Here is a 12,042-nt window from a genome sequence, read left to right as displayed (position 1 = left end):
TCATATAATAAGGGCTTGGTGGTGATGAACTCCTTTAATGTGACCTTAGCTGGGAAGCATTTTATCTGCCCTTCCATTCTAAATGATAGCTTTACAGCATAGACTAATCTTGGATTCAGAAAAAAAGCCTTTCATGACTTTGAATACTTCTTTCCAGCCCCTTCTTGCCTGTAAGATTTCTTTTGGGAAATCAGCTGATAGTTTTATGGGCACTCCTTCGTAGGTAATTGTCTCCTTTTTTCTTGCTGCTTTTAAGATTCTGTCCTTATCTTAAATCTTGGGTAACATAAGGATGATGTGCTTTGGTGTGTGCTTCCTTGGGTCCAACTTCTTTGGGACTTTCTGAGCTTCCTGGAGTTCCTGAAAGTCTATTTCCTTTGTCAGATTAGGGAAGTTCATTATGTTTTCAAATAAGTTCTCAATTTCTTGGTCTTCCTCTTCTCCTTCTGGCACCCCTATGATTCAAATATTGGAACACTTAAGGTTGTCTTGGAGGTTCCTTAAACTTCTTCTCATTTTTTTGAATTTTTGTTTCTTCATTCTGTTCTGGTTGAATGTTTATTTCTTCCTTTTCTTCCAAATCATAGACTTGAGTCCTGGTTTCCTTCCCTTCACTGTTGGTTCCCTGTATGTTTTGCTTTATTTCACTTTGTGTAACCTTTGTTTCTTCCTTCATTTTGCAACTGAGCTCAGTCAATTGTGTGAGCATCCTGATTACCAGTGTTTTGAATTCTGCATCTGATAGATTGGCTATCTCTTCATCACATAGTTATACATTTTTCTGGAGCTTTGATCTGTTCTTTCATTTGGACCATATTTCTTTGTCTCAATGCACCTGTTATATAGTAAGGGGCAGAGCCTTAGGTGTTTGCCAGGGCTGGGAAACCCATGTCCCTGCTTTGTGGCACTGTACATGGGGGAGGGATCCAAGAGGGAACAAGGCCACTTGCTAGCTCTCGGCTGGCTTTCAGTCACTTTCTCCGCTACCCACAAACAAATTGGGCCCTTCTGGTGCTAATTTCTGGCTGGGTGGGTTTGTGTACCCTGTGACCCTGGACCCTGTGAGTCTCTCCAAGGAACTCTCCTGTGAGGTTGGGAGTTTCTCTTGCCACCTCAACCCCCTCGAGTTTTTTTCAGTCAGAGGTTTTGAGGCTTTATTTCCCTGTACTGGGGTCCTGGGTTTTATGGTCTGTCTTGCTCCCCAGTTGTTCCTCCTGGTTTCTCAGCATGCAAATGTGGGACCACCCGCTCTGCCAGCTGCCACCTCACTTGCCCCAGTCCTCCAGCCACCATCCTGCTGTGAATCCTCTCTGTCCCAGCTTCCTGTCTCTGCCCCTCCTACTGGTCTGGATGAATGTTTCTTCTTCAACTCCTTGGTTGTCACACTTCCATACAATTCGATTTTCTGGCTGTTCTGGTTATGTTTTGTTTTTAAATTTTTTGCTGTCCTTTTGGTTGTGCGAGGAGGCAAAGTGTATCTACCTATGCCTCCATCTTGGCCCGAAGTCTGTCCAAACAATTTGATTTTTAAAGAAGAGTGAAAGTTCACAAGTAGACATTTCTCCAAAGAAGACAGACAAATAACCATTTAGTGTAAGTGACTACCATTAACTTTTTATTGCAATGTAGGTACAGGACAAATTTTGATTGCTGTGAAAGAGGCTTCTGTTTCAAAGAAATTCATCTCAAATAAACATATTGACAGCTGTATGACTCAAGTACCAGTAAAACAACTAGATAAGAAACCAGGCCACTCATCCATGAAGTTTCCGTTTGAGAAACCCCTGAATAACCTAGATAACTAACTACTTGAGTGACCCCACTTTTCCCTTTCTGCACCCTGATTTCATATTTTATGTTTCACCAATAAAGAGTGAACTTGAAAGACCCTAGGCACACCTCCCTCAGACCCCAGTGAAAGCAGAGCCCATGGTCTGCTCTCTCTCCCTACAAAGTAGCCCTGGGTGTGACATGTATCCTCCACAATTTGTGAGTAATGAATTTTTTAATGTACCCTGATAGTTGTTGCTGAGATACCTCTTGTAATCATAATAAGAACTGTAAGGGCCAGTTCAGCCACAACAGTGACTCTGCTCAGGGAAATAGGGCTTTTGTTGAGGGTAGAGGAAGCTTGATCCAATGAATACAGGCCCTGGTGAGTGTCTTGGCCATCCCTAACCAACATCCTCACCGTCAGTAGACTGAGATCAACCCCAAACCAACCAATAGGCATATGAAAAAGTGTTCAATGTCATTAGTCATTGGGTAGATGCAAATTAAAAAAATACAATGAGGTACCAATTTATACCTACTAGGGTAGCTATAATTATAAAAGAAAAAAACATGACAAACTGTAGAAAATACATCTTGGAAAGGAAGAGGAGAAACTGGAGCCTCAGGGACTGCCGATGGGAATGTAAGGTAGAATAGCCACTGTGGAAGGCAGTTTTTGGTTTCTCAGAAATTGAATAAAAAAATTACCTTATGATCCTTCAATTTCACTTTTAGTTATATATCCAAAAGAATTGAAAGCAAGGACTCCAACAGATATCTGTACACTGATAATTCATAGCAGCAATTTGCAATAGCCGAAATGGTGTAAACCACTGAAATTTTTATCCATAGATGATTGGATAAACAGAGTACAGTAAATATATACAATGAAATATTATACAACCATAAAAATGAATGAAATTTTTATATATGCTACAGTCCATATGAATGGACTTTGGAAACACTTTGCTTAGTAAAATAATCCAGACACAGGACAAATATTGTATGGTTCTGTTTATATTAGATGCCTAGAAAAAACAAATTCATAGAGACAGAAAAAATAAAGGATACTGGGGGGGGCTGAAGTTTTGTGTATAGATTGTAGTGATGGTTATACAGCATTACTTAGGACTCTCTATATACAGTGTGAGGCAAAAGTAGGTTTATAGTTATTTGTATGGAAAATAATACAACTAATAAAAATAATAAGAGTAAATAAACTCTATGTTCTGCATACTCACACCTATAAACCTACTTTTGCCCACCCTGTATTAGATCATATCATCTTTACAAATAGTTTTACTTCTTCCTTTCCAATCCTATTTTATTTTCCTGCCTAATTATCCAGGTTAGAATCTCCATTAAAATGTACAGAAGTAGTAAGAGTTGATATTCTTGTCTCATTTATGATCTTAGGTGGAAAGTATTTAATCATTCACCATTATGAATGATGTTAACTATGAAGTTTTCATAGATGCTCTTTATGAGATTCAGGGGGTTTCCTTCTATTCCTAGCTTAGTGGGTGTTTTTACCACAAAGAGGTGTTGGATGTTGCCAAATGCTTTTTCTGTAGTTATTGAGATGATCATATGTTTTTTTTCTTTCTGTCATGCTGTCATTATTGATATACCAGTAATAGATTATATTAATTACTTTTTGGATATTAAATCAATCTTGATTTCTTAGACTAAATCATATCTGGTTAAGATGTATAATCATTTTTTACATGTTGCTGAATTTACTTTGCTAGATTGAAAATTTGATCACTGACTTTCTTAAATTGGTTTTTTAGTATCTATGAAGATAATTATGGTTTTTCTCTTTGAGCTCTTAATATCACAAATTACACTGGTAATTTTCCTAACATACAAACATCCATTTGATAGTGATGTATTATTTTAATACTCAGTTGGAATATATTTGCTAGTATGTTATTTAACATTTTTGTAACAAAATTGATAATGAAATTATCATATAATTTTTGGTTTAAGTTTTAGTATTCAAACTTTTATATTAATTTTATTAAAAATAACAATCCTTAATTTTTCTTTGTCTAGCCTCTAGAACAACTTAAATAGTATTACACTTTCTCTTAAAATGTGTGGATAGATTCACCTATGAAAATTGCTTCTCTTGGTCCCTTTGTGTGTAGGTAGGTGCAAGCAACAGGAGTCACACAGCTGGTAACTCAGGATGATTATGTATGTTTATGTCTCATCACCTAAGTCTGCACATAATCTTTGTGTAATCTATTCTGTATTACTACAAACTCTGAAAATATCAAGCATAATTTTTGTATTTACAGGGTCCAGCAGGAGTAATGCCTACTTGAGTATAGTTGGTAGGATAATAATAATATGGGTGTAATAATTTATAGTTTCAATTTGAACATTTCACCTAAAATGTTATATGGTATGTCTGAGTGTGATATTGTTACATTACAGAATTACATGCTTATGATTTTGTAATAAAAAGGTGTTATTTGTGCCGGACCCTGTACTTACCACTTTCAAAATCTATTTATTTTTATTTGAAGTTGATACTCTTTAGATAGTCATTACTATATTTTTTCTCCCATTATTTGTTAGTAGTGACAGCTGCATTCAACTTTTTACTTTCAAGCTGGAGTTTGGCATATATTAGTAACAGAGGCCATATGAATAACTCCCACGAATCCAGGATATTGCCTTTCTTCTATTCACACGCCCCCGATTTAGCAATGATTATCTCCACAAACCATTCAGGAAAAGCCACATGGTTCTGAAATTGCTCGGTACTGGTAAGGAAGCCCTGTGTTGTTGCTCATGTATAAATTAAATTTTAATTCAAGCTTCAGATTGAGAACAAAGAATCAAAATAGCAATGCCAATGAAACTTTTTTAAATTGAGAAATAAAGATGTAAATCTCCCTTGCACTGATAATGAAGAGAAGATCTTTTTGAAGAGCAAAGTAATCTCCTTTCTAAAAACTGATTTAGGACTGATTCTTGAACATGTTCTTTCCTGAAAGATACTGTTTTCCCTGTTCCTTCCAGGTTGTAAAATATGGAGCCTTAAAGTTCTGTAATTTTATCATCTAATTATTTGTCTAGTAATTTAATTCATGCTTGATTCGTTTTTAAATATTATTTTGTTAAGCATACAACCTCAGCATTTAAAAATAAAATATTCATTAAAGACAGCCTTCGTGGTTTTCAAAAGCAGTTCTACCAAAAATCTAAGGAAGGAGATCCATTAACCCAGGCATTCAATAAAACTTGTGAAAATAGAAGCAAAAGTTTCCAGAGCAGCCTGGGCTGCCTGGCTTCTGATAAACATTTTGAGGGGACAAAGAAAAGAAATGGATGTCATTGAAAGACCTGGGACAAGATTTGGGGAAATAGGTTGGACAATCCTGTCTAGATCTAAAAGCAGAAGCAGAAAAACTAAACTAGGAAGGATCACAAGAAAGTGGACATGAGTGTTCCAGTCTGGGTGGCATCTAGATATATCCAAGTTGTGGATGAAGGATTGTTTGATAGGTTAAGTCAAATGCCAAACAAGCAAGAGAGGCAAAAAGTATAGACAGAAGAACCATTGATAAAAAGTTGAAATTTTCTAAACATTTGATGGCCTACAACCCCACCCATTTTCAGTGTTTTCTTTTCTCTTTTAAGATTTGATTATATATTATATAATATAAAATAAGGATATAAATAAACATTTTTCCCCTAAGGGTTTAAGACTACAAGGAAAGAGGATGGGCTATATTCTCAGAGAACTTCTGCAATCTTTCGGTAACCTCAAATAAATCCTAATTTAAAAAACAAATAATCTTGCCCTGGCTGATGTGGCTCCTGCAAACCAAAGGGTCACTGGTTCAATCCCCTGTCAGGGCACATGCCTGTGCTGCAGACCAGGTTCCCCAGTTGGGGTCATGCAAGAGGCAACCACACATGGATGTTTCTCTCCCTCTCTTTCTCCTGCCCTTCCCCTCTCTCTAAAAATAAAGAAGTAAAATCTGAAAGAAAAAAACAGGTAATCTTAAAAAACAATCATTATTTTCAGAGCACCTTTAGGTTTGCAGCAAAATTGGGTGGAGGTTAAAGAGATTTCCCGTATGCTCCCTACTCCCGCATACACACAGGCTCCTCTTTATGGTATGCTCCCGAGTGGTACATTTGATGAACCTACATTGACAAATCTTTATCACTGGAAGTCTATAGTTAACATCAGGCGTTATTCCTGGTGTTGCACATTCTATGGCTTGTGACACATGTATAATGATGTGTATTCACCATTGTATATCATACAAAGTAGTTTCACTGTCCTAAAAATCCTCTGTGCTCTGCTTATTCATTCTCTCTCCCTCCAACCCCTGACAACAACTCAGCCTTTTACTTTCTCCATAATTGTGCTTTTTCCAGAATGTTGTATAGCTAGAACATACAGTATGTAGATTTTTCAGATTACCTTCTTTTACTTCATAATCATCCTAAAATTTTACCCTTCAACAATATCAAGAACATACAAAATAAATTTTCCTACCCAAGCTGCATTTCCATTTTATTTCAGCCTCCACTCTCCCAATAAACCTTGTCAAATTCGTTTTCCTGATGAGACTGAGATTAGGGATGGAGCAAGGACTGGTGATCCAGTACTGGATAAGTTAGGCACAAAAGTCTGTATTTTACAGGATAAGCTGGTTGTGCACAGTAAGAGTCCACCCCAAAGTTCAACAGACTGAAACAGGAATGATTTAGTTGCACTTCAAACTACATGTCCACTGAGGTTCATTGTAGTAACACAGAGGCCAGTACCATACAGCATTCACCACCTAGAACTTGGCTGGTGTGTGTGTGTTAAAGGGGAAAAGAGAGCTTTGCACCATCAGTGAAAGGCTCTGGCCCAGAGTGCCAAACATTTCTCCTTCTCACTGCACTTGGCCACTAGTCCTGTGACCCATCCGACCACAGAGGAACTAACAAATTTGCAATCCTATTCAGAATTGAATAGTGCTATTGAATGATTTGTATGTAGCTGCAAAATCTGGAGTCAGCTGATATTTTTAAATGTTATATGCTACCACCACTCCCTGGACATTCTAATACAGACTTATATCTTCTTTTAAGCTTTTATTATAATTAATGCAGAATTTTAACTAATTTTATTTTACTGTGAAGTCAGAAAAAAATGTTGAGAACCAATATCATAGAAAAAATAATTTGGAAAAATCTTAGATGTGGAAGGTGTTTTTACCCATCATACAATTTATTCCAGCTATTTTTAGCTATTATATACATTTATATATAGGTACATACATATTTATATTTGTGTGTATAGAGAGATATGAACAATTTGATATGGATATACATGCATATACGTGCATATGTATTATTAGTATTACTTATTCCTTTGGAGTCATATACACATATATATTCTACAAATATTAAGCATCATCTAAGATGCTCTGCTGAGTTATGTGGATGAGGATGCTTATTATTTTTATACAGTATTTGCTATTAGGAAAAAAACTAACCCTTTGCTCAAATACAATCTGTTATATCTCTGCACAATCTGGCATGTATAACAAGCCAGGGTAAACGGGAAACTTCGGTTCTTATCTCTTCTAGCAAACTCTTGAGTTGTTTCAAGTTAGTGCCTTAACTATGTTATTTTTGTGTGTGTGTTCTCATTGTCTGAACCTCAATTTCTTTGCACAGATGCCTTGAATGCAGGTGGGACTGAATAAAAAATTTTGAGCTTAAATATTATTTTTAATAATTTAAAATATTGCAATAAAACATTTGAAAATTAAACATCAAACTGGAAGATAAAGGTAAAATTTTAGAATGAAAGTATCAAAAATATTCATATATAATAAGGCCTGCTATTTTATGTGACAAAATTGAAACTTTAAGAGATTTCATGGCTAGTAAATGTCAAAGGATATAAAACCAGGCTGATAAAACTGCAAAGTATGTATTTTTCTCTGTATAAGGTTAGCAGAGACAACACTGGGTAATCTCAGCTTCCTCTCCCGAGCTCAGGGGAAGACCGGATTTCCTAAACTCCCCTGAAATTGAGACTGTATAAGTGTGGCCAATGGGGCGTGGGTGGAATTCATGCGTGTCACCACTTCCGAGGTCTGGCCATGAAAGTCCTGTTGGAATCCTCTGCTTCCCTCTTCCTCTGTCACAGCAATCTCTGAGCTCCCATGTTCTGGGTGGTCTGGCTACAAAATGGCAAAGCTTCAAGAAAGCCAGAGTTCCTCTACTTCCCAATAACACTTACTGGGCATCTAATCAGAGAATAAAAATACTGTTGCCATTAAGCTTCTAGAAGTTATTTTGTAACTACAAGATAATCTATTTCATTCTGGCTGGTGCATCCAGTTTACCATAACGTTCTGTCCTTCATTGAAATACAGTTCTCTGATTTAGGGACAAAATATCTCAATGGCTAACATAACTGAGAAATAAATCTAGTCTTTTGGTTTAAAAAACATGTAAGTACATTAGATATTACTTTATCAAAATACATTGATCCTTTTAAGCATTTATTTTTAGGATTCAGGGAATTTTTTTTTTTAAATATGACAAAATCAATTTTTAAATTTATAAGAATATAATACAAACTTACTTTATATTCTAAACTTTATTACTTTTCTCAAAGAGTTAAAGCAACAGAGTATTATAATTGGATTTCTGCCATCTACAAGCTAAGCCTGTAAGTACTTTCAAATGTGAAAAATCTACAGAATTTTTTGGAGAAACTGGCAAAATTCTTTGACATTTATTTTATCTCTAAGCATTAAATACATGGCTCAAATAGATTGCCTTACTCAGACCTCATCTGATACAACATGCTTTATCTGACCTAGTGATTTTTCCATCTTCTAAAGTTATGCCAAGTTTATGACATGTCAAAGGAAAGAACTTCAAGACTTTCCTGCTGGGAAATTGACAGTCATTTTCTGCATAAAAATACTTCCCTACATAAGAGCTCTTATTTATTATATTAACAGAAACCAGAAGAAAATTTGCATTTTGAGTGCTATGGAGAAAGATCCCAAAGTCATCAGTTGCTCTGAGCAACATATTGTACATGTTGCCACATGACAATTGAGGCACTCGCGTTTGTTAATCTCTGCAGTGGCAGCTCGTACCGTTCTGGATGGAGCAGACCTTACTCCAAGAGGTTCATTTGAAACAGGTTAAGGGTGATAGCCTTATTACACATACAGATCTGAACGATTTTACGCTTCATTTGGAATTACGCATGTGAACACACAGAGCTGCCACTAGCTTGTAAAATGTCTTTATGCAAATTAGAAAAAGGCACTCCTTCTGGGCAGACAAATTAGAAAGAAGGGCTGCCTGGTAAAGCACCTCTGTGTATTACACAAACTCTGCAACCTCACGCAACAGCCCTGCAAGCATGTGTGAATAGGTCTTTTCTTTCTTTTTTCCTTTTTTAAGAAAAAATTTAGTTTGGAAGTCACAGAGGTAGAAGTGAGCCATAGGAGGAATCAACCCAGAAAATGAGGTACAGGGGCAAAAAAAGGGCCCTTGGAGCTTAGGAGGGAGAGTGAAGGAGAGGGAGAGAGAGATACACCCCATGCAAGAGAGACAAAAGAGGGAGGAAATGTGCATGCAACTCTGGGAAAAAGAGAGAGAACATCCAAATAAGGTCCTGATGACTGGCCGTGTTTGATACTTTTTTACAAACTATTATTAATGTCAGCTGACTCTAACAAGATCAGAAAATAATTACAAAATAACAGATTTCTATTTCCTTTCTACGGATTCATGGCTGACATTCATCTTTAGTATTGCTGCTTAGCACAGCTGTGCACCTCCTGAGAAACTAGCTCATTCCAGTTTGCTCTTTATGTTAACTGCTAAGAAGTTAAGAATAAAATTTTTTATCCACTCTGTAGTAGTCAGGATTCTTGGTTGCAAGCGATGGAAACTTAACTCAAAGGAAACAGGAAAAATTGGTTGGTTTAGAAAGGCTCCTCAACCTCAGCACTACTGGCGTTTTGGACCAGGTGATTCTTTGTTAATGGAGGTAGAGAGGTGGCCAGTGTCATTCATTTAAGATGTTCAAGAGCATCCCTGAACTCTATGATCATCCCTGATCATAGTGGATGCTAATAGCACCGCTCCCATGGTGTAACAACCAAAAATATCTCCAGACATTACTAAATGTCCTGTGGGGGTTGGGGTGCTAAACTGTCCCAGTTGAAAACCACTGGGTGAAATAAATGAAAAGTCATGGTATCAAAATAGCTTCACACAGGATCACATTCATATCCAAACAAGGGACACGGGGCGTGCTTATTTTCCACCAGCTGAAAAACTTCGATAGTGGAGTATAGGAATGTCTTTATGCAAATCTCCATGGAAATCTCCAGGTAGGGCTCTTGCATTGCCAGAGATCACGTCAAGAGCCACTCATCCAGCAGCCCTAAGGCAAATGAAGTGCTTGTTTCAGGTAAAGGAATTATGTAAAGAAGTTGGACAGGTGAAACCAACAAATAATGTACATATTTATTTCGTATATATTTCTCCATTTTTCATGTCTTTTATTTTTTAATTATATTGCATTGATTATATTATTACAGTTTTCCTGATTTTTCCCTCTTTGCCCCCTCCACCCAGCACTCTCCATTCACTCAGGCCATGGGTCATGCGTGTAAGTTCTTTGGCAACTCCATTTCCTATACTGCACTTTACATTCTCATGGCTATTCTGTAACTACCTATTTGTACTTCTTAATCTCACCTCTTCACCCATTACCCCCACACCCCTCCCATCCGGCAACCATCAAAACAGTCTCTGTATTCATGACCCTGTCTCTGTTCTTCTTGTTTGCTTAGTTTGTTTTTTAGATTCAATTGTTGACAGATATGTATTTATTGCCAATTTGTTGTTCATAGTTTTGATCTTTTTCTCAAATAAGTGCCTTTAACATTTCATGTAATAATGGTTTGGCGATGATGAATTCTAGGTTTTTTCTTGTCTTGGAAGCTCTTTGTCTGCCCTTTGATTCTAAATGATAGCTTTGCTGGGTACAGCAATCTTTTCATGACTTTGACTATTTCTTGCCAATCCCTTCTAGCCTGCAAAGCTTCTTTTGAGAAATCAGCTGACAGTCTCATAGGAACTTCCCTGTAGGTAACTAACTGTTTTTCTTTTGATGATTTTAAGATTCTATCTTTATCCTTAAATCTTCTAAAATATTTTATTTATTTATTTTAAAATCTTTTAAAAGATTGTATTTATTTATTTTTAGAGAGGGAAGGGAGGGAGATAAAGAGAGGGAGAGATACATCAATGTGCAGTTGCTGGGGTTTATGGCCTGCAACCCAGGCCATATACCCAGGCATGTACCCTGACTGGGAATCAAACCTGCAACACTTTGGTTCACAGCCCGCGCTCAATCCACTGAGCTATGCCAGCCAGGGCTATCTTTAACTTTTGATATTTTAATTATGATGTGTCTTGATACATAATGTATATATTTCTGAAGCAAATATTTATTGAGCAACTTTTGGGTTACCTTGAACTATAGTGGTGAATAAAACTGACATAGACCCCATTAGGCTTTTTGCATATTATTTCTGAGTCTGACCTTTGTTTCTGATTTATTTATTTATTTAGTTATTTATTTATTATTATCCAGTGTTTATGCCACTAAGCTGCTAGAATTATTTTCTGAAAATAGGGAACATAGACAAATTATATATCAATATATATTGTAGTAAAATAGCAGTTTTAGAAGAATACTTCCTATAGTGAGACCTACTGTGCTTTGTTCATTTTAAGATCACTTCACTTTCTTTTTAATCAGAATAACCAGTTCTTAAGTTGTTTTCTTGTCTTCAGGTGGTTTAAGACACAGCTAGTGAAAGTCTTGCTCACACCCTCTCTCAGTCCTGTCCTGGTTCTTGTAGGCTTATTCCCTGAAAGGTCCACTGAGATTTTTTTCCCTCCCCTCAACCTCACTAACAAACTGAAAAATATCTGGTAGGGTAAGAGTGTTTGCATTACTGGCCTCATCACCTGGTGGCTCCAGGTTTTGCAGTATTGACCCTGGGGTGGTGAAAACACAGGGGCAGGGTAGTGTGTCCATTTGGATTCACACAAAGAAATAGAACCATTCTATGTCTTATGGGAGTAAAGGGGTTGATATGGGCATTAGGGATTGCATGCATGTGGGGAAAGTCGCATGTATGAAGATCAGGAAGGCTGCAGCAGAAGGCTGGAGAAACGGTCATTGAA

Source organism: Phyllostomus hastatus, unplaced genomic scaffold, assembly GCF_019186645.2.
Source record: "Phyllostomus hastatus isolate PE091 unplaced genomic scaffold, TTU_PhHast_1.1 phas_contig_57, whole genome shotgun sequence".
NCBI lineage: Eukaryota > Metazoa > Chordata > Mammalia > Chiroptera > Phyllostomidae > Phyllostomus > Phyllostomus hastatus.
The sequence above is the reverse complement of the archived record's forward strand: the minus strand, read 5'-3'. Positions refer to the sequence as shown.